Here is a 21159-nt window from a genome sequence, read left to right on the forward strand (position 1 = left end):
AAGACAAACACATGACCCCATTAGTTCATGTAGAGATTGGCCCTTTCCACCCACCCGGGCCTGGACATTGGTCAGAGCTCTGGCCACTAGGGGACCACGGCACACCCTCCTCAGAGCTGATGAGGTTAATTACAGATGAGGAATCAATAGTTTCAGTTTGAAGTTCAGTTTCAGAAATACATTGCATTATAGTTTCACTCAGTTTAGAACACATGGAACTTTCTTCCCTGCTCGTGCTTTACTGTATATCTTTCTTTTATTTTTTAAAGAAAAAAGATCAAAGTTAACAGTTCAGTTAAAAAAAAAATTAGGTTGCACTGGAGGCGCAGTAAATTAGGGTTTACGTCTTTCCGCCTTTCTTGTTGGTTTGACCCAAGTCCTCATTTAGCCATGTTAGGACATTAGCCTTGCTGTGAGAAGACAACAACTCAGGTTTCTGAAAAGCATTTTTTTCAGAAGTAATTTAATTGAAGATTTAATATCACTTAGGCAACAGGGAAATATCCAAACTAAGGTTCTGGCATCAGGTTTCTGAAAATTGAAACTCCTTCACAGCCTGGGCAGTTAATGAGAGCATTAGCAGTTCGTTTTAGCCTTCAGGCCAGGCAGAGAAGGAGGTTGGGGGAGCTGGAGGCCTGGCCAGTTCTGTGACAACACAGCTCATGCAGAGATGCCGAAACAGCTTCAGTCGCCTTGTTCAGGCGCACCAGCGCATTTACCACCCTGCCTATCTGATCTTTGAAAAATACTACCTGAACCCTCACTTCACTGCCTCTGGAGCAGCAAATTCTCTGACGGCACATTAATACCAGGGGAGCGATGAGTTCATTTAACATAAAACAGTAAAGGAGGCTGTGGAAAATGGCATAACTGCTGTAGAGCTTTCCAGAGCCTTCACAGTCGTCGAGGAAAGGAAATACAGCAAAGTCCACATGCTAACAGCATCTTTAAGAAGACACTTCTCAAAAAGTAACTTCTGTCCATGGGAAATAGAAGGTGTCACTCCTAGGGCAGGAGATGGTTTGTGTTGTTGAAACATCCGCTCCTTTTGCAGAGTGGGTATGCATCTTAAATTTGTTGAGTTTGTGAATGAAGGAGGCTGTGGCTGTGAGGAAGGGTGAGGAAGTTGGTGGGTCCTGCTATTTTGAGGCTGTTCCAAGGTTACAACCTACGTGGTACAAACTCAATCCTCTGTTTTCATATGTGTCATGTACTTCATTCTGTGAATCTGTGTGTGTGTGTAAGTGCACATGAACACCTGCTCTGCCAGTTACTTACTGTGAAATTTTTTTTTTAACCCAGTCTGTGTTTCCCTTAACTTTCCCAGACTGGGCCAACCCATTCCCCACCCCTAACAGCTAGGAGACTGCAGAACGTGGTCAGGTTCCTGTTGTGCCTGTAGGAGCAATGCAGACAAAAGCTGCTTCTTCCCTTTGGAGCTGACATGCTCGTGTTCAGCTCTTGCATATTTCCTTGTCATGGCCTTTTTTTTGTCTTTTTTTTAAATTATTATTATTGATTACATTGCATTATGTGACACAGTTTTATAGGCTCTGGCATTCCCCCAATCCCTCCCCGTGCCCTCCCCCATGGTGGATTCCCCCACATTGTTGCAGTATTACAGTTCAAATTCAGTCAAGATTCTTTCATTGCAAGCATATACCAAACATAGAGTCCAGCATCTTGTTGTCCAGATAAATTCAACAGTTTCCTGGGCAGACCATCTCTGGTCTGAAGGTAGAGCTGGCAGAATATCATCCCGATCAATTAGAAGCCCCAACATAACATCAACGACAATTTACAACATTATGGAATTAATTGACATGGTATTGAGTAACCAATATGTTAAAAAATGCAAGTTCTTAACCACCTCCTGAGACTACTTCATTGACATTTTGATTTTAGCATATATACAACCAGCTTCTATACACCTTTAAATGGCTGTAGAGTACTATTCAGCTGTCTCGTGTCTATTTTCATTTCAGTATTTACCGGTTTATAGTGTTGAAGCATAATTTTGCTGAATTTGGCAGTTTTTAGGATAGTCTAAGCTGGTTTATAACTCTGACAAGGCATACGTCAACAGCTGAAGTGCAGAACAGTTTTAGGAGGGGTGTGCAGAGAAATCTTCAATACCCTAGTGAGGAGTAACTAATCTTTGTGTCCCACCTAGTAAGGTATGTGTGAATCCACGCTGTCTGATTCTAAGCTTTCCTTGTTGTTCTCTGTCTGTCTATTCTATTTTGTTTGTTTGTTTGTTTTGGGGGGTTCCGGAGCGACCCTGATGGTCATTGCAAGAGAGGATGGGGATCCAAAATTGGAACTAAGCAAGGACCAGAGAAAGCTCCCCACCCTAGTCCCGGATTGTCATGGCTTTTCACATGCTGTCAGTTTATTCTGGCCCACCCTTAACGTCATATCTAGAGAATGAGGTTTTCAAAGGAAATGTTTAACAAAGCTGGGTAGAGTATCCCTTGGGATCAAGAATGTCAGTTACTGAAGAAAGAAAAATGAAATTTTCGAACCCATCATGCTCCCTGAAGGTAAATTGCGGGATGGTGCCAGTATGTCTTCAACGCAGGTTTATCTCCCTTTTAAAAGGGAGACAAGCCTTGGGCTCAGAACCTTTGGTAAGCAATATAATCCAATAGAATTTAATCTTGGCTTTGATTGTATTTATTATTTTCAGTTAAGAATGAGTCATGTTAGCTTTCCATTTGTGGAGGTAAAATAAACTTATTCACAGATAGCAGTGGGCAGACTTAAAACAGTAAAGCACAAGTCCAGGTGGTACTTATCTCCTATAAGGGATCATGTAAGTGACGTATCACTGACTCAAATTTAGGACTCGTTGCCTGGAGGTACAACATTAGCAGAAGCCCAATTTTTCAATCCTGTACCTGTATGGGCAGAATTTAATTTGAATCCTATCTTTATTAGAACAATAGCATGCTCTGTCTGCTCAAACTCCACTTATTATCACAGGGAACTGCTCCAACTCCAAATTAAAAATATTTATCAGTGATCAGAGACTGAAGTCCAGTTACCAGAATCGTTCAAAGTTCAAAAATAGCTGAAACTCTTGACATCTTACAGGATTAGTAACGCTTCAATACTTGTGCATAAACCAAATGAAGTCACCTTGAAACTGCAGGCCTAAGGACCCAATGCAGAGGGAAACCATCCAGGGGACATTCAGGAAGAGTTTTAATCAACTGAGTAAAATGACCTTGGTGTTAAATTTAATAGAGAAAACAAGACTCTTTCTTCTTTAAGCGGAGGGTAGAATTAACCTATTATTTGTGGTCCTCTGCTTTACCCTGGGAAAGAAAACCAGGAAATAGATAAGTCTGCTATTCTTACAAATGATGGTTCCTATTAACACTCATATCCTGCCCAAGGCAAACCAGAGGGTCAGACCAAGGCAGATATCTTGGTTCATGCTTTAGTTCTGTATTTTCTCCAAGAGATTTTCAGCACTGTTTTTTTTTTTTCAGGGAGAATATTAAGGTGCTGGTTCTGTTTGACTAAAGAATCCAGTGACTTTATTTAATGACATGAAATCCATATCCTATGAAAAGGCCCATTTTCCAGCTGGCACCATCTCCAGCATGCTTCACCATCGATTTTTGTAAACTTGGAGTTCATAAGATCAAAAATCTCACAGGCAGCCCATAAACGACTGGCTTTTCCAAGGAAACTCGTATCTTACCCCTTCATGTTGGCTCTCGACAGACCACGTCAGAGGTGGCACAGGATGATTTGAAACTCATTTAGTTTACCAGCTGCGTAGTTATTAACTTAGCAAGCAACTATTAATTCACTGTTATGAAGTTAGCAAGCAATGGAAGAGCATGGGGCAGTCTTGCAGCAATAGGATATAGGACCCAGTCTATGTGAAAGGGGAAACAGCTAGAATGACCAGTGGTTCAGGACCCTACCTGGGGGAGTTTCTGATGACTCTCACTGGAGCCCCTGAGTGGTAAGACAACAGTACAAGGCTAAGGTATTTGGAAACAGAGAAGATACAATGTGGCATGAGGAGAATCCCATGCCCACATGAGACTCACTTGCAGCTCACCTTTCTCCTTTCTGTTGCAGTTAACTGGGGAGTAAGTCAGTAGATGGGAGACAGAGAGGAATTCTATTTGTAACATACTGTCAAATATATATAGAAATAACTAAGTACACCCACATGTGCAAGATGAGAGCGATAACAAAGGCTGATTAATATGATGAAAATGGTCACGTGAGGAGTAGGATAACAGATTCATGGAAAGATCATGCTTTTTAAAAATTTTCTATAAGACTGAAATTCTTCAAAAATAAAGAGTAAACAGTGGTTGGTAGGAAGCAGAGAAGGGGTAGTGGATTTGGACTTTGAGCTGAGTTGGAGGCTAGTCACTACTTTCAAGTATATGTGAATCAACTTTGCTGCGCCTGTTTCCTAATGTAAAAATGGCAAATAATAAAACCTAACTCAATGAGTTGACTGTATATATAAGTTATGGCAGAGCTGTCTGGTTGCAGCGCATTGTACAAACAATGAATCTTCATCAAGCAAAGCCCACATGAGCCAGTGTTCCCACGTGGAGACTGACCACTCCATGTGGGTTTCCCTACATCAGGGGAGCTGAGGGATGGGTCCTCTCCATTGTGAATGCCATTCAAGCAGGGGAGGACACTCCAGTAAACTTGACACTTGAAGAAGTTTCTTTCTTTCTCTTTCTTTCTTTCTTTCTTTCTTTCTTTCTTTGTCTGTCTTTCTTTCCTTCCTTCCTTCCTTCCTTCCTTCCTTCCTTCCTTCCTTCCTTCCTTTCTTTTTTTGTCGAATCCCCACAGAAGAGAGGCTTTCCACAGGGGATATATTCTGTCCTTTAATACAAGACAGCTTTGAATAAAGGAAAATGTACATCAAATGATCATTTCTTGAAATTAGTGATTTTCACTCTGTCTACACCTCAGAATTACTCTATAGAGCCATAAATAATAACAGAAACCAAAAAAAGGCTTAGATCCCTGCCTTGGGAGGTCTCACCCATCAGGTCTTGGGTAGGTTTTGGATATCCTTGTTTTCAAATAGCTCCAGAGATACTTCTGACATTGATGAGCATAGTAATCCATTGCCCTTGACAGTCACAGCAGGTACCCCAGAGGTCAGGGCTGAAATCAAGACCACCTGAAACCATCAAAAATGTCCTGCAGGGGAGAATGGAATCCCTCACTTTGATTGCCTGATGCTAATATCTGTAGTACCGGACACTTTAACACGACTGCAGGGGTAGGAGATAGGTAAGATCTTAGGGCATGGTGGGGACTGTGGACAAATAAAAAAAGAGAGACATCAAACGTTAGCAGGGTCTGCTGGGATGTGGCCAGTGAATAAATCAATGCAGGTTTACAGGATGAGTCCTTCAAATAATAAACAGTGACTCAGAAGAATCTTGAAGAGAATTTGGTGGTTCTCAGAAACCCTGGCCTAAGGGGCCAGTGCTGCCCTGGAGGCCACCGATTCAGAGTGTGCTTACAAAGCAGAGTGGTTCAACCCAAGCAGTTTTAACAGTTGCTCCGGCCAGCAGAGCCAGTAACATGGACACAGAGAGGGTCTGGGGATGAAGCACCGACAGGAGACTAGTGATGGTAGAAGTCTCTCTGAAGCCTCCCTTTATTACTCCTTATATACTCTTCCTCCCAAGTCCTTCAACCAAACAATAGGATGCCAATGAGTCCGATTAGACCAGGTACTTTTAGCTGCAAGCCCATTTCCTGTTACTGCTCAGCTTCACGAGTGCTAATCAACTCCTTAGCCCACAACAAACAGTCATAGGATATTTGTTTCTTGGGAAGTCTTCTTGTCATGCTTTAGAAACACTTCAGTTAGAGGACTGGCGGCGTGGCCTAGCAGCTAAAGTCTCACCTTGAACGCCCTGGGATCCCATACGGGCTCCGGTTCTAATCCTGGCAGCTCCACTTCCCATCCAGCTCTCTACTTGTGGCCTGGGAAAGCAGTCGAGGATGGCCCAAAGCTTTGGGACCCTGTGTGGGAGACCGGAAGAGATTCCAGGTTCCTGGCTCTGGACTGGCGCAGCACTGGCCGTTGCGTTCACTTGGGGAGTGAATCATCAGACGAAAGATCTTCCTCTCTGTCTCTCCTCTCTGCATATCTGACTTTGTAATAAAAATAAATAAATTAAAAAAAAAAAAAAACACTTCAGTTAGAAAAGCCCCGAGGTGGGAACTTGCAGGGGGAAGGGGGGAATCCCGGACCCTATGGTATGGAGTTGTACCATAAAATTCAAAATTAAAAAAAAAAAGTCATAAAAAAGAGAAAAGCCCCAAGATTAAAATGAGAAAATAATAACTAAAGTTACTTCAAAGATGAGATCTCTTTTTGTAAAAAAGAGGACAGATGAGAAAGATAATAAAAGCTCCCAAATCAGACAAAGAGTGACAGAATGTGCACGTAGAGTTCATTGGAAAATACAAGAACCTTCCCACTTCAATCTGGAAAGGTATTACAAACACAACTGCTGAGTTACTTGAACTTTGAAGAAAAAGGTCACTTCTTTACATGCAAAGATCTGACGATTGAAACTGTCCAAACTGTATGTTGAAAATGTTTAACTTAAAAAGATATCTTTTGAAAAATCACGTATTTATTTGCGAAGCAGAGGCGGGGTTCTCTTGTTCTCTGGTTCACTTCCCAGTGCTGACGGCATCTTGGGCTGAGAGGCAAGAATTCAATTACTCGAGCCATTGCCACCACCTGACATAGCTTACAAGAAGAACCTGGATTCGGGAGCCAGAGTGAGGGTTCTGAGCACAGGTACTCCAATAGGGAACGTGGGCATCCTAACCACAAAGCTGAAAATCTGTCTCAGTCATTACTTTTTGAAAAGCAAGTTGAAGAGTGTAAAACATTAATCTTTAGTAACACTGTTATAAGAGGCGATTGCCTTATTCCTCCAGGAAAACAAACACACACACCACCACTTACTCCTACCAGCAGCAAAAAGTTATCCTGTGATGGACGTTTGAGTAGAATTCCAAGTTTCTTGTTAGGTGGATAAAAAGTTCAGTGTACAGGCCTTAGGTAAAGTGAATTAGGGCACTGGCCTTGATCTACAATAGAGTAGTGCTGCCAGTCTACTGGACAGACAGAGCCTTGGGGACAGCTGTGGAAGGAGAAGAAGAGTCGGCCAGCTATTGCTGAGATGTACGAGGTCCCACCCCTCCCCGAGGCCCTCTGCACTGCCGGCACCACTGAGCATGGCTGCCTACGAGCTTCACGCCGAACACCAGGGCCCGTCCCAGCCCAAGACCCACTGGTGCCCTGTTTGCAGTGATGTACTCAACTCTCCTGGGCTGGAGCCTCATAGGACCCGACTGGATGGCTCACTAGCCGCCGCACACTTTGGGCTCCAGTCATGTTTCCTTTCCTGACATCGACAGCAGAGAAAGGACTTCACCTTTCCGTCACCCTTGCATCGACTCACTCAAGAGAGAGGATGAAATATCCGTGCTACTCATTCACAGCAGACTAGCAGTTAAATAGCCACGTCACACCTTTTCTGTCGCTCTTCCTTTTCCACACCCCTATCTGCACGCTTTCTCTACGCTGGTTACAACTTCACAATGGGTTTTTCCCATCATCTCCTTCACTGGGCTTCATCAGCTATGCTGATATGGCATCAGCAAACACCTCAACAGAACAGAAAGGACTCTGTCTCTAGGCGAGCCAAGATAATGGTTGGGTTGGAATGAATGATTTAGGGCAGTAAAAACCTGGAGAGGGTATCAGAAGCATCAGTAGTAAGTTATTTTGCTATAAAAAAAGCAACGGAGGGGCAGTGCTGTGGCTCAACAGGCTAATCCTCTATCTGCTAGAGCCAGCATCCCATACAGGCACTGGGTTTGTGTCCTGGCTGCTCCACTGGAGCTCTCTGCTAATGGCCCTGGAAAGCAGCAGAAGATGGCTCAAGTCCTTGGACTCCTGTGCCCACGTGGGAGATCTGGAAGAAGCTTCTGGTTCCTGGCTTCAAATTGGCTCAGCTTTAGCCATTGTGGCCATTTGAGGAGTGAAGCGGCAGATGAAACATCTCTTTCTCTGTGTCTCTCCTTTTCTCTGTAACTCTTTCAAATAAAATAAAATCTTTATAAAAGGAAAGCGAAGAGTGAATGTTGTGGCAGAGTCGGTTATGCTGCTAAGTTGCAATGTGAGCATTTCATATCAGAGTGCCTGAGATCAGTGTCCACTCTGCTTCTTTTTTTTTTCCTTTTTAAAGATTTATTTATTTTTACTGGAAAGGCAGGTTTACAGAGAGAAGCAAGGACAACAAACATAGTTGCCTCTCGCAGGGAGACAAGATGGCTGAATAGCGTGAGGACACATGAAAATGGATGGCGAAGGATTAGTGTTGGAGACCCGAGAGGGTGCAATCCTCGGGAGGAGCAGTGGGCAGGCTGATGGCAGACAGCCATGTGGGGACCCACAGACACGAAGATGCAGCAGAAAGTGGAGTAGTGCTATGGCAGAGAATCTGACGGCGATCGCTGTTCCATCGAGAGACAGGTGGGAGGGATCACTGGGCATGCAGGAGGGCATGCACTGGGATGCCTTTAACAACTCAGCCCCCAGCCACCACCACGGGTGGCAAGTCAGGTGCCACACTGATAGCAGCATGACTCTGGTGGTGGTGGGGTTGTCGGGGGCAGGTAATAGCAAGCTGCTCACGCGCTAAGCCCAGGGAGAATCTACATCTGCCTGTCCCAGGGCCTTCTGGGTAGGCTGATGGCACAAGTGTATTTTGCCGGTCCCACCAGGATGATAATCCCGACTTGGCATCTCCCAGGTTCCATCTAAAATAGGTCCAGGTTGCCTCTTGAACAAGCTGCTAGCAGGTTCCAGCAAGAGGAGACAAGAAAAATCCTGCTGTGCACCAAGTGAGTCCAGAGCAGAATGCCAATGGGGATAGGGTGTTGCTAACAGCTCTGCAATCTGCACGTTACACAGCTAGTGTCTCTCAGGCCTGGATGCTGATGGTGCTGAGGGTGGGAGAAAGGCTGAGCAGACAACGCTGCGGCGTTGACACACAACCACGGGGACAAGAGAAATGCCCTGGGCAGCGCTGCCTGTGGAGACTGTATCAGGAGCATAGCATGGAATCTGAGACTGAAGCTTGGCTGGAGGGACTGGTGTGAGAACCAGGCACTGAACAGGAGGAGTGAAGTCCATCTGCACACCTGTGGATGTCACAGCTTACAGGGAGGTGTGGACTTCAATACAGTAAGAATGGGACAGAAGCTCAGCAAAGGAACAACACCTCACCCAGATGACAGAACGAATGTACTTAACTGATATTTGCAGAACTTTTCATCCTATAGAAGGGAACCTTCTCCAGGACTGATTACATTATACACAGGCCACAAAACAAGTCTCAGCAAACTTAAAAAAAAAACAAAACTGAAATCTTACGACGCATCTACTCAAACCATCATGGGTAAAATTGGAGATCAGCAAGTTGAAATACCCCAGAAAATATGTCAATAATTGGAGACTGAGCAATATACTGCTGAATGAACAATGAGTTAGGAAAGAAATCAAAGAGAAATAAAAACGATTGTTTGAAATGAACGCAGGCATCAACACAACATATCAAAACTGGCACGACACAACCAAGTCAGTGCAAAGAGGAGAGCACGCTGCATTAACGCCTACATCAGGAAACCAGAAAGGCACAAGGTAAGCAAGTTTACTAGAGAGCTGAAGGAGCTAAAAACACAAGCCAAATCGAGGGCTAGAACAGTAACCTAATGGCTAAAGTCCTCGCCTTGCATGTGCCAGGATCCCACATGGGAGCTGGCTCAACTCCTGCTGAGCTCCATTCAGGCCATTTGGGTACTAAAATAGCAGATGGGAGATCTTTGGCTCTTCTCTCTGTAAATCTGTGTTTTCAATCAAAATAAACCAATCTTAAGAAAAAAAAAAGGAATCTGACGACATCTGCTGGGATGTGGGGATAAAGATACCCCACCTCACTGTTGCTGGGACTGTAGACTAGCACGTATACTTCAGAAGTCAGTATGGAGAGTGAAGAGACAACTGAAAATTTATGCACCGTATGACCCAGTTATCACTCTACTGGGAATATATCGAAATGAAGTGATTTCTGTGTAAGAGAAGGTGACCTTAATCCCTATTTTACAGTAGCACACACCACTGAGGCAAAGACATGGAAACAATCCAGATTTTGAACACCCCTTCCGTTGAAAGAGGAATGGATAAAGAACTGTGTTGTACCTACTGCATGGAATACTACTCAGTCATTGAAAGAATGGAATTCTACTTTTGCAACAAAATGGTCCCAAGTGGAGACCATAATGCTCAGTGAAATAAGCCAGTCTCTAAAAGACATACACCACAGGTTCTCTCTGATATAAGGCAACATTCATGGAAAAGACAAAGCAAGTAGACATACAGATAAACATGTAAACATATATATTATCATAGATGAACTGTATAAAGGAGACTAGAATACCGGGAAGTGAAGATAGCTTTTTCCAGTGAAACAGTTAAATATATCTCACTAATATGATGGTAGATTTTTTTTGTCTTTGTCTACAATGCCACGGTGCACATGGTTAGGAGAATGTTGAACTCAGAACTGTTGCTGGAAGAATATACTGTAATATGGGGCGAATGGTGGGGGAGGAAGTGGGGAGGGAGTGCAGGGATGTAATGGGAGTAATCTCTGCACCTGCAAAACTGGATCGTGGGAAATAAAAGAGAGGGATGATGTGGCTGCACTAGGGAGACACCAATTAAGTTGGAGAGGACAGGGAAAAGCCATTAGAATTAAACGTGGAAGGTGACAGAAGGAGGGGTGTTCAAAACACAGCCTTATCTTGCATTTAGAAACAGCATGGCTTGTTCTGTTATTTACTGAAATGAAGGAACAGTGAGTTTAATTTTCCTGTGTGGGTGCATTTCGTGCCCATGTGTGCAAGGACGAGGAATTCCAATTTGGATGTTTAAATCTGGAATGTGGTCAATTCAATGAAATGAGAGACTCCAGTTTTCTATTCTCTTAGTTGTGATCCTCTCCCAGGCCACTCTCTGCACTGCCACTAGCGTTTTCTTGTGCCACACTTTATTTAGAAATGAAGCATGATCCATCGCACCTGGACCACAGGAACTATTCAAGTTTCCACATGACCATTTCTGCCATTTCTTTCACAAACAGTTGCTTCCTTCAGACTGTAGTTCAAATAACAAGCTGAACATGCCATCTTCTGTCGCATATCTGGATCGTTATATATGTAATCTCTTCCGTCCATAACACCCTTCCGATTTTTATTTTTGCACTTTGTGATCTTAGAACCTCAATCTTAAGCCCTTAAAAAAATACTCAACAGAAAACAAACAAAACCTTTTGTGGAATTTTAATAATCTAACTCAGGATTCAATAAACTTTCTCATTACTGGCCACAGAAGTAAATACTTTGGACTAATCGCTTTGGTAACTTCTCAGCTCTGCAGGAAGCACTGATAAATAGCCATAGACACCATGGAAGTGAACTGGTATAGCTGGGTTCTACTATTTATTTTTTTATTTTACACAACCAGGTGGTAGACCATTTGTCTAGTAGGCTGCGAGCTTTTTGCTTCTTTTTCTTTTTAAACTTTTCTTTCTTTTTTTTTTTTTTTTTTAATTGGGAAGGCAGATTTACAGAGAGGAGAAACAGAAAGATGTTCCATTTGTCGGTCACTCCCTAAATGGCTGCAATGGCAAAAGCTGAGCTGATTCGAAGCCAGGAGCCAGGAGTTTCTTCCAGGTCTCCCATGCAGGTGCTGCATCCCAAGGCTTTGGTTATATCTGCTGCTTTCCCAGACCATAAGCAGGGAGCCAGATGGGAAGCCCAGGATGCTGGCCCTGGCAGGCAGAAGATTAGTCAGCTGAGCCATCCTGCCATTTTTTCTGTTTCTTTGTAATGAAAAAATCCACCAATCACAATGGAAAACCTAATGATTTTAACATTAAAATGCAAAGATCCAAAAAACAAAACCTACTTCTAGATAGTGACAAAATACAAGTGAACAAGACAACCAATGATTAGCCCAGATCTAGGCAATCAGGGACTTTTCATTGAATGCTTCTGGACACCACTTGGATTTTTTTTATACATTTTATTATTATTCTTATTATTTTGTAGTACAGTTTCATATTCCCTTATCCCCTCCCCAGTTCCCTCCCCCCCCCAGTTCCTCTATATTATTACTAACATATAGTTCATACTCAGTCATATGTCCATCATTGCAGGCCTGGACAATGGCAGAGAATCCAGAATCCTATTGTCAAGATATAGTAAACAGTTTCATTGTAAGTCCATCTTTGTCTGGAAGTGGAAATGCATACCACACTACATCCTCACATCTGAATGTTAGTCTCCATTTCACAGCTACTGTACATCCCCTTAAATGAAAAGTCATGTTTCAAAATCAACAATAGAAAGAACAGAGGAAATTTACAATACCATGAAGTTAAATGACATGTTACTAGATGTGGCAGACTCCATTACACAGCTACTATACATCCCCTTAAATGAAGAGCCACAAAACAAAATCAACAACAGGAAGAAAAAAGGAATTAACAACACCAAGAAGTTAAATAACATGCTATTAAATGACTAATGTGTAGCTGAAGAAATGAAAATCAAGAACCTTCTTGAAGAAAATGATGCTACCGTATGATATACGAGTCATTGAATGATTTAATCAGAAGGAGGTGTTTTGAAGAGATGAAAGTAACAGAGAATAACAAAACCCATGTGATATAGTTTCCGCTAATCTTTGTTGAAGTGTGTCTTCTCCAGACAATAAGCAGATGGGTTTTCTTTTTTAATCCAGTGTACTACTCTCTGATGTTTGATTAAGCTTAAGCCATTTGCCTTCAGAGTTTAATATACATGGGTGTTATGTTGGTCCTATCATTTTAGCAATGGGTTGTTCATTGGCTTAGTCTTCTGTTGTCATTTTACTGGGATGTTCTTCCTGTTTGCCTTTGGTTTTGGTAGGTGCTATTTCTCTTCTCTGCCAAGAGAACATCTTGAAGTATCATTTGTAGGGCAGGTTTGGAAGAGGCAAATTCTTTTAACTTTTCTTTACTGTGGAGGAATTTTATTTCATTTTCAAAGACTAAAGAAAGCTTTGCTGGATATATTATCCTGGGCTGACAATTTTTTTCTTTTAGAATCTGGAATATGTCACTCCATTCTCTTCTTGCCTGTAGAGTTTCCTGTGTGAGATCTCCTGTAAGCTTAATTGTCTTTCCTTTATATGTCAATTGATTTTTTTCACGTGCACATTTAAGGATCTTTTGCTTATGTTCAATTGAAGAGAGCTTGATGATCATATGTCGTGGTGAAGATCGCTTTTGGTCAAGCCTGTTTGGAGTTCTGTGCCCCTCCTGGAACTTGTTTCCCAATTCTTCCTCTAGATTAGGGAAATTTTCCTTTATTATTTCATTAAATACATTGGATTTTGAAGGACAACTCTTGAACCTCCACTGTTCTTTTTGTGTTTTGCTTTAGCTGCTCTCCCAAGTTAGCATGTGTCTTTCCAGCTGGTAATTTGGTAAAAAATTCCCCATGGATAGATTTTTAAATATTGAAATTACCTCAACTATATAGAAAATAATTTGTAATATGTTTTATGTGTCACATGAAATGTCTTCATACTTACTGCCAAAAAATCTAATGACAAAGCATTTTTAAAACTTATGAAAGTGAATTTTAGAGACAAAAATATTAACCATGGCTGGGCATATGATACTAAATGTATATTTATACATCTGAACAGCTCTTGGTACTTAACAAATGCTAAACATAATACTACTTGAAATTAAATGGGATACAAACGCATTCTATTGTGAAGTTGTGCAGTTTCTTGTTTTTTAAAGTCTTTTCCTTTCTCCTTCTTGTCCGTTCCTTCCCCCACGCCCATCTCTTCCTCTGTTTCTCTCTTTTTTTATTGTAAAAAAAAAAAAATTTCCAGTGCAAAAAAGGAGGTAAAAACCCAAGCCAACTTTAACCACTGAACAAAGTCCTTCCAATTACAGACAGAGAAAACAAGGACACGGGCCTGTGGCAGTAATAAAAGTGTTGCCTTATAGTTGTTCATTGATACTGAGTATTTATGGGTTTTCACCAGAGCAGTAATTTAAGGAAAAGTCTTATTTGCCTCTAGGATACTTTGTTTTCCAAAATGATTAACTATGCCAATATTTGTTTGAGTTTCTTACAGCGACATTACTTAAATATTTTTATCCTAAAACTCTTTTCACTGTGTTTATGAGGTGCTTCAAAACTATTTCTACATTTATAAAGTACTTAATACTAATAAGTTTGAACTAATGCCACAAATACACACATATATATTACACATATAGACATGCTACATGTGTATATGTATATATAGGTGTGTATGTGTATATATACACACATTGTGTGTGTGTGTGTGTGTGTGTGTGTGTGTGTGTGTGTGTATGGCACATGTGGTAGCTATTGTTCGAGGATGGTCCCATGAGTCACATCACCTGAAATCCACGGCCCTCCAACACCATGTCAAGGCTAGCCTGAGACTCACATTAAACAAAAAGAATCCGGTGGGAGCGATACTACATCTGCTCTTGGCCAAAACTCTCACGCAGCCTGGCAGGTTCTTCCTTTGGCAGGCCTAAAAGCTGCACTGCGAGGAGTCCGGCTCCCCTGTTGGAAACCCCAGCTGAAAGATCACCATGTGGAGAAGACTGTGAGCCTACACTGGAAGAAAAGCAGGCTTGGCTGTCGGCTGGGCCACTTCCCCGGTTCTCCTCCTCAGACACGTGGAGCAGACTCCCTCAGAAGTGTAAGGCAGATGGCCGCAGGCTCAGCCAGCACGTCGTGAGTAAACTCAACCTGTGAAATGTAGGACTTCACAGGCTTACAGAAAAACTAGTTTTTAAGCGACTCTTGGAGAGGTTGATTATGTAGAAATAGATAATTAAAAGCAATAGGAAAAAAATTAGAAAGATTGTTTATTTTCTGGCAATCATTGTAGTCAGTATCCTAACCATACAATTCTCTTGGGGGGTAACTAACAGAAATTTAGTGACCTGACCTTGACTTGGTCAAGAGGAACACAAAGTGAGAAGCCAGATGGGATGGAGTAATCTGGAAACTACCATACAAAGTGATGGGTCAACACAGTTGTTTTCTACAGAAGACAAACAACTGCCAAGAAGAAATCACCAGTTTTGGAATCATAGGCCCTGGGTTTGAACTCCAGAATTTTTGCTTACTTACTATCGGGTCTTGAGAGAGCTAGGCTTGAAATTCATTTATTTTTTTATTTTTTTTAATTATTTATTATTTAACTTCAGTAATTACATTGTATTATGTGACACAGTTACATAGATACTTGGGTTCTCCCCACCCCTCCCCAAACCCTCCCACCAGGGTGGATTCCTCCACCTTGTTGCATAACCACAGCTCAAGTTCAGTTGAGATTTCCCCATTGCAAGCGTATACCAAACATAGAGTCCAGCATCTTATTGTCCCATCAAGTTCAACGGCTTCTTAGGTATACCCTCTCTGGTCTGATGACAGAGCCAGCGGTATACCTATGTGATGCTTAATTACACATATTTATTGTGTAATTTCCAACCAGGTAGATATATTCATGCCTAAAGAAATATACAGAACAGTACACTGTCATTCCCTATGAACAGTGGGACCTGAGAACTTCCTACTGCTGTCTAGTTACTAAAAATAATCTAGTACCCATGAATCAACACTTCCCCCATCTTCCCTCCTCAGCCTCTGAGAGCCACCGTCATAGTTTTAACTTTTTAAAGGATTGATTTATTTTATTTGAATGGCAGAACTGCAGAGAGAGAGAGAGAGAAAGAGAGAGAGAGAGAGACAGAAGCTGAGACAAAGAGGTGCTCCTTCCACTGGTTCACTCTCCAAATGGCCACCATGGCTGGGGCTAAGCTAATCTTAAGCTAGGAGCCAGGAGCTTTTTCTGGATCTCCCACATGGATGCAAAGACCCAAGGACTTGGGTCATACTCCATTGCTTTCCTAGGTTTTAGGCAGGGAGCTGTGTGGGAAGTAGAGCAGCTAGGACACGAACTGGCACCCATACTGGATATTAGGGCTGCAGACAGAGGATTAAGCTACTATACAACAGTGGTAGCCCTGCTTCTAACAGTTTCAAAGTCGTTGATTTCAGACTTCGGTCTTTCATCCATTTTTGGGTTGGTTTTTTTGCACTTGGTGAGAGTTAAAGGTCTGGTTTCATCGTTTTGCATGCAGATATCCAATTTTCCCACCACCGTTTTTTAAAAGTTGTATTCATTTACTTGAAAGGGAGAATGGGAGAGAGGGAGAGAGAGAGAGCGTCTCTCTCTGCTGGCTAGCTTGTCAAATGGTTATAATGGCTGGTACTGGGCCAGGATGAATCAGCAGCTGAGAACTTCACTTCAGTCTGCCACTTGGGTGGCAGGGGTCCAAGCACCTGGGCCTTCCTCTGTTGCCCTCCTAGGCACAACAGCGGGGGGGCTTGATGGGAAATATAGCAGCCAGCACTCAAATTGGCACTCACTTATGGGATGCCAACAACACAGATGGTAGTTTAGTTTACTGTTGCATCTCTCTAACCTCCTCTCCCAGCATCATTTGTTAAAAAGAATATCCTTGTTCTTCATGCCTTTGACAAAGATGAGTTGGCTATAGATGTATAATTCTCTGTTGCTCCATTGGTCTATGGGTCTGTCCTTAGGCTAGTACCATACTTGCTTTTTGAATTCTAGTGCTTTATAATATATTTTAAATTGATGTGGTAGAAAGCCTCTTGGTTTGTTCATATTTTCCAAAACTACAGGCTATTTGAGGGTGTTTGTGATTTCACACAAATTTAAGCAGTTTTTTTTCTTGGTTTTGTGAAAACTGTCAATGTCAGAGGAATTTTGATAGAGATTGCATTGACTCTGCAAATCAATTTGGGTAGTGTACACATATTAATATAATGATTTGAGGCTGGCACAGTGGTTCAACTTGCTCACCCTCTGCCTGCCAGAATCATCTTCCCATATGGGCACAAGTTCCTGTCCTGATTGTTCCACTTCCCATCCAGCTCCCTGCTTATGGCCTGGGAAAGCAGTGGAGGATGGCCTAACATCTTGGGAATGCTGCACCTGCATGGGAAACCCAGATGAAGCTCCAGGCTCCTGGCTTTGGACCAGCTCTGGCTACTCTTAGCATATTTTTCCAAGGGTACATTCTTTCTGTCTCCAAACTTCAGTTTCCTCAGTTGAATTCCCTCAGAGGTTTTACAATCAGAACATGGCTGAACTGAAGGCACAGTCTCTGGGTTGGGTGTACCTCTTTATCAGATCACTTGCACTGTACCCCAGTTCCTCAGATGTCACATGATTAAGAACAGCTCCTCGGTATCTTCAGGTCAGTTGGATGTGGGGCTGATTCCTGTCTCAGATTAGCGAGAACCAAGTACCATGATGTGGGCTGCTATTATGGGCTGAACTTTTTTTCCCCAAATTTCATATGCTGAAGTTCTAACCCGCAGTATAATTCACAATATGTCTATGTTCAAAAATGCATTCTTAGAGAAGTAATCAAAAGGAGGTCATTAGAGTAGGAGACAATCACACATGGCTAGTGTTCTTACAAAAAGGACAGTAAGAGCTGGTACGCGCAGAAGGAAGACCACGTGACGACACATGAACAGGGCCACTATTAGCAAGAAAGAAGCTGCAGAAGCAGCCAGTACTGCCCACACTCTTGCCTTGGACTTCTACCCTCCGTGAATTTGAGGAAACAAATGTCTACAGTTAAAGCCACCCGTTCCTGGTAATTTGTAATGTCAGTTGGCAAACACATACAGCTGCTCTGAAAGAGATGAAAGTAAATTAAGATGCTAAAAAGGCATACATGGCCAAGGATGTGGTGAGGAAATAGTTTGATTATTTAGTAGGAGGGAAGAGTTAGAAGAAAGGATAGGAGTTAGGTAGCACGCAGCATTTAGTAAGCCAGGGTTATGACAATCATTTGGGATCTATCTAGGGCCAAATCTTGGCTTGATACTTAACTGGTGAAACTACGGACAGAACATTAAAAGAGAAAATGGTATGTTGAAACTAAATCCTGCAGAAAAAGAGAACTCTCAATTTGAAACTCTTTGAAAAAGTTTTTAAATTTCCGTATAATACACTGAAGAAGGGAAAACGGTTGCTATTTGGGACCTTCCTCTTCATTCTTGTAAATGACAACTGTGATGTCAACACTCAGAATTACTCAGAATCCGGCGCTTTTGTGTGTGCCAACACCACTGAGCAAAGATGCTACATGTTCTAACTGAAAGATTTTAGGATAAAAATGTCAATTGTGCATAAACTTAAATACCACCTTCTTGACTCATTTGTCTTGGCACCACAAAACATTTTCCAACTTTCTCTAACAAGAGTGTCAGATCTTCGTAATAGTTATTCATAAACGGGCCTGGTTTCTCAGTGAGTCACAGTGACTAAAATACGTGAGATAAATATTTCACTTATTTATATTGCTAGGTTAAAAAAATATCCACACCTTACATAATTACCAATGATGGTTATGGTTCCCTAAGGAGTCACAGTCACCACACTGTATCTTTTCAACATGCCCCCCTCATTGGCAACCGATGCTGTTGACACACACAGGGAGCTGAGAGTTCAGGATGTACTTATTGCACACTCGGGGGTTCAAAAGCCAAGAAAAAGGGGATTCAACATGCAGCCAAAGCAATTATATTAAAATAACCTTAAAAAAATAAAATAACCTTATTCTCATGACCAAACGATCTGGATAATAAGACAAAAAAAAAATCTTACTGAATTTTTGACCCAGGGAATTTTAAAATAATCTCGCTGGGTGAATGAAAGACATTATGTTGCATTTAAGTCATGGCAAACTGAAATTATGGGAAACTGGAAGAACACTGTCTTTAAAAAAGCAAAAGCAAGTCATAAAGATCTTAGCATTTTAATATAACCTCTTGTACTTCCTTTTAAAACTGAATTCCTTTAAATGACAGAAATGATTTCTATTTAGTGCTAAATATGAACCAAAGATCTAAAGCTGAAATCAAATAGGAACTTTGAAATTAGCACTGACGGCTGTTATATTCATAACATACGAGGAGAACTACTACCCTACGTTATCATTTTAACTAGCCTCTTCTTTCCCTTATATGTGGCTTATTTAGTAGTAGAGGGAATCTACTGAATTCTTTAGCAATAATGTGGAACTCCACCATGCTTACAATTTGGAAATTAATACTCGACATAATACATGAAAACACTGCTACTCACCAGTGCATTTATCTCTATTTTTTGTTGGTCTAGATTTACTGAGTTAAACATGAAGAAATATGTTTAAGTTAGGCAATCTGAATCCTGTCTTTGAGCATATTAGGAAAAGTATGTCTTCAACGACAGTTTTTGCATAGCTAAAATATCAAGCACCGGGCTGAGGAAGACTATCGTGGTCATCGAACTGGAATGCAAATCAGTTCTAAAATCTCTAAAGGTACAAATACTTATCACTGGACTTGCTGCCATTTCCAACGAATGAGGGGGACATCCTTGTAGGTCACTGTAGATGGAAAACAATTTTACATCATTTCCTATAGGTCATAGATCTATAATTTAGATCTTTCCTCTACAAAAGGTGTCTTTGGATGATTCCCAAAAGCTGAGAGTTCAAAATGAATTAAAAAAAAAAACAAACAAACATGAGGTTTAATTAGCAATACTGCTGACCTGAGAGCAGGAAGGCATGGATAGCCTGGCAGCGAAGACGCCTGGGTTCCAGAAGGGAGTGCCCGCGCTCAGGGCCAGGCCTTAGCTCCAGCCTCCCGCCTGCAGAGCCTGGGAGGCACCACCACCCCCTGGGAGAGCTGCACTGTGTTCCCAGCCTAGCCCAGTCACTGCAGGTATCTGGGGAATGAGCCTGAGGGTGGGAGCTGCTGGTCTGTCTGCCTTCTCTTGTCCTTACACACAAAAAATAAAAGAAGCATTTTAATCATCCTACCTCAATTTATAATGCTGTTTTCAACATTTAGTGATATTTTGTGGTACAAAACTAATGTGGTACTAACTAATGAAGGTAATTTCTTTTTTTTAATTGCATTTCATTTTATGACATCGCTCCATAGGCTCTGAGGTTCCCCCATCCCCTCTCCGGGCCCTCCCGCCATGGTGGATTGCTCCACCTTACTGCAATATTACAGTTCAAATCCAGTCTTGTTTCTTTTATTGCAAGCATAGAGTCCAGCATCTTATTGTCCAGATCAATTCAACAGATTCTTGGGGAGACCATCTCTGGTCTAAAGGCAGAGCTGGCAGAATATCGTTTCGACCAATTAAAAGCCTTAACATAACATCAACAACAGTTTCCAACATTATGGGGTTAACTGACATGGTACTGACTGACTGATATGTTAGAAAATGCAGGTTCTTAACCACATCCTGTGACTACTTCATTGACATTTCAAGTTTAGTTTATATGCAACCAGCTTCTATCCACTTTAAAATGGCTGTAGGATACTATTCAGCTGTCTCATGTCTATTTTCATTTTTGTATTTAGCAGTGTATTGTATTGAAGCATAATTTTTACTGAACTTGGCAGATTTTAGGATAGTTCAAACTGGCTTATAACTTTAACAAGGCATATGTCAACAGTTGAGGCACAGAACAGTTTTAGGAGGGGTGTGCAGAGAAATCTCCATTACCCCAGTGAGGAGTAACTTCTGTTTGTGTCCTACCTAGTAAGGTATATGTGAGTCCCCGCTGACTGTTTCCTGTCTGGTTCTAAGCTTTCCTTGTTCTCTGTCTATCTATTCTAACTTTGTTGTTGTTTTGTTTTGTTTTGTTTTTTTGGGGGGCACTCCAGGGCGACCTTGATGGATAGTTCCCATAATTATGCCACTGAGTATTATCAAATCTTTAATCCCCAGGCATTCCAGTAGTTCATCACCCAACTATAATGTGAGAGAAGTTTGACTAGTGAAAAACATTTTTGTTGTTATTTAATTGCTAATCAGATCCTGCTTCAACAACCCAC

The 21159-nt window shown here is 41.7% G+C and overlaps 1 protein-coding gene across 1 annotated transcript in view; it reads right to left on the minus strand.

The window, feature by feature from the left end:
• Positions 1-21159, minus strand: part of NME7 (NME/NM23 family member 7) — a 210938-nt gene that overhangs the window by 167 nt on the left and 189612 nt on the right. The window lies entirely within an intron of this gene.

Source organism: Ochotona princeps, chromosome 2, assembly GCF_030435755.1.
Source record: "Ochotona princeps isolate mOchPri1 chromosome 2, mOchPri1.hap1, whole genome shotgun sequence".
Classification (NCBI taxonomy): domain Eukaryota; kingdom Metazoa; phylum Chordata; class Mammalia; order Lagomorpha; family Ochotonidae; genus Ochotona; species Ochotona princeps.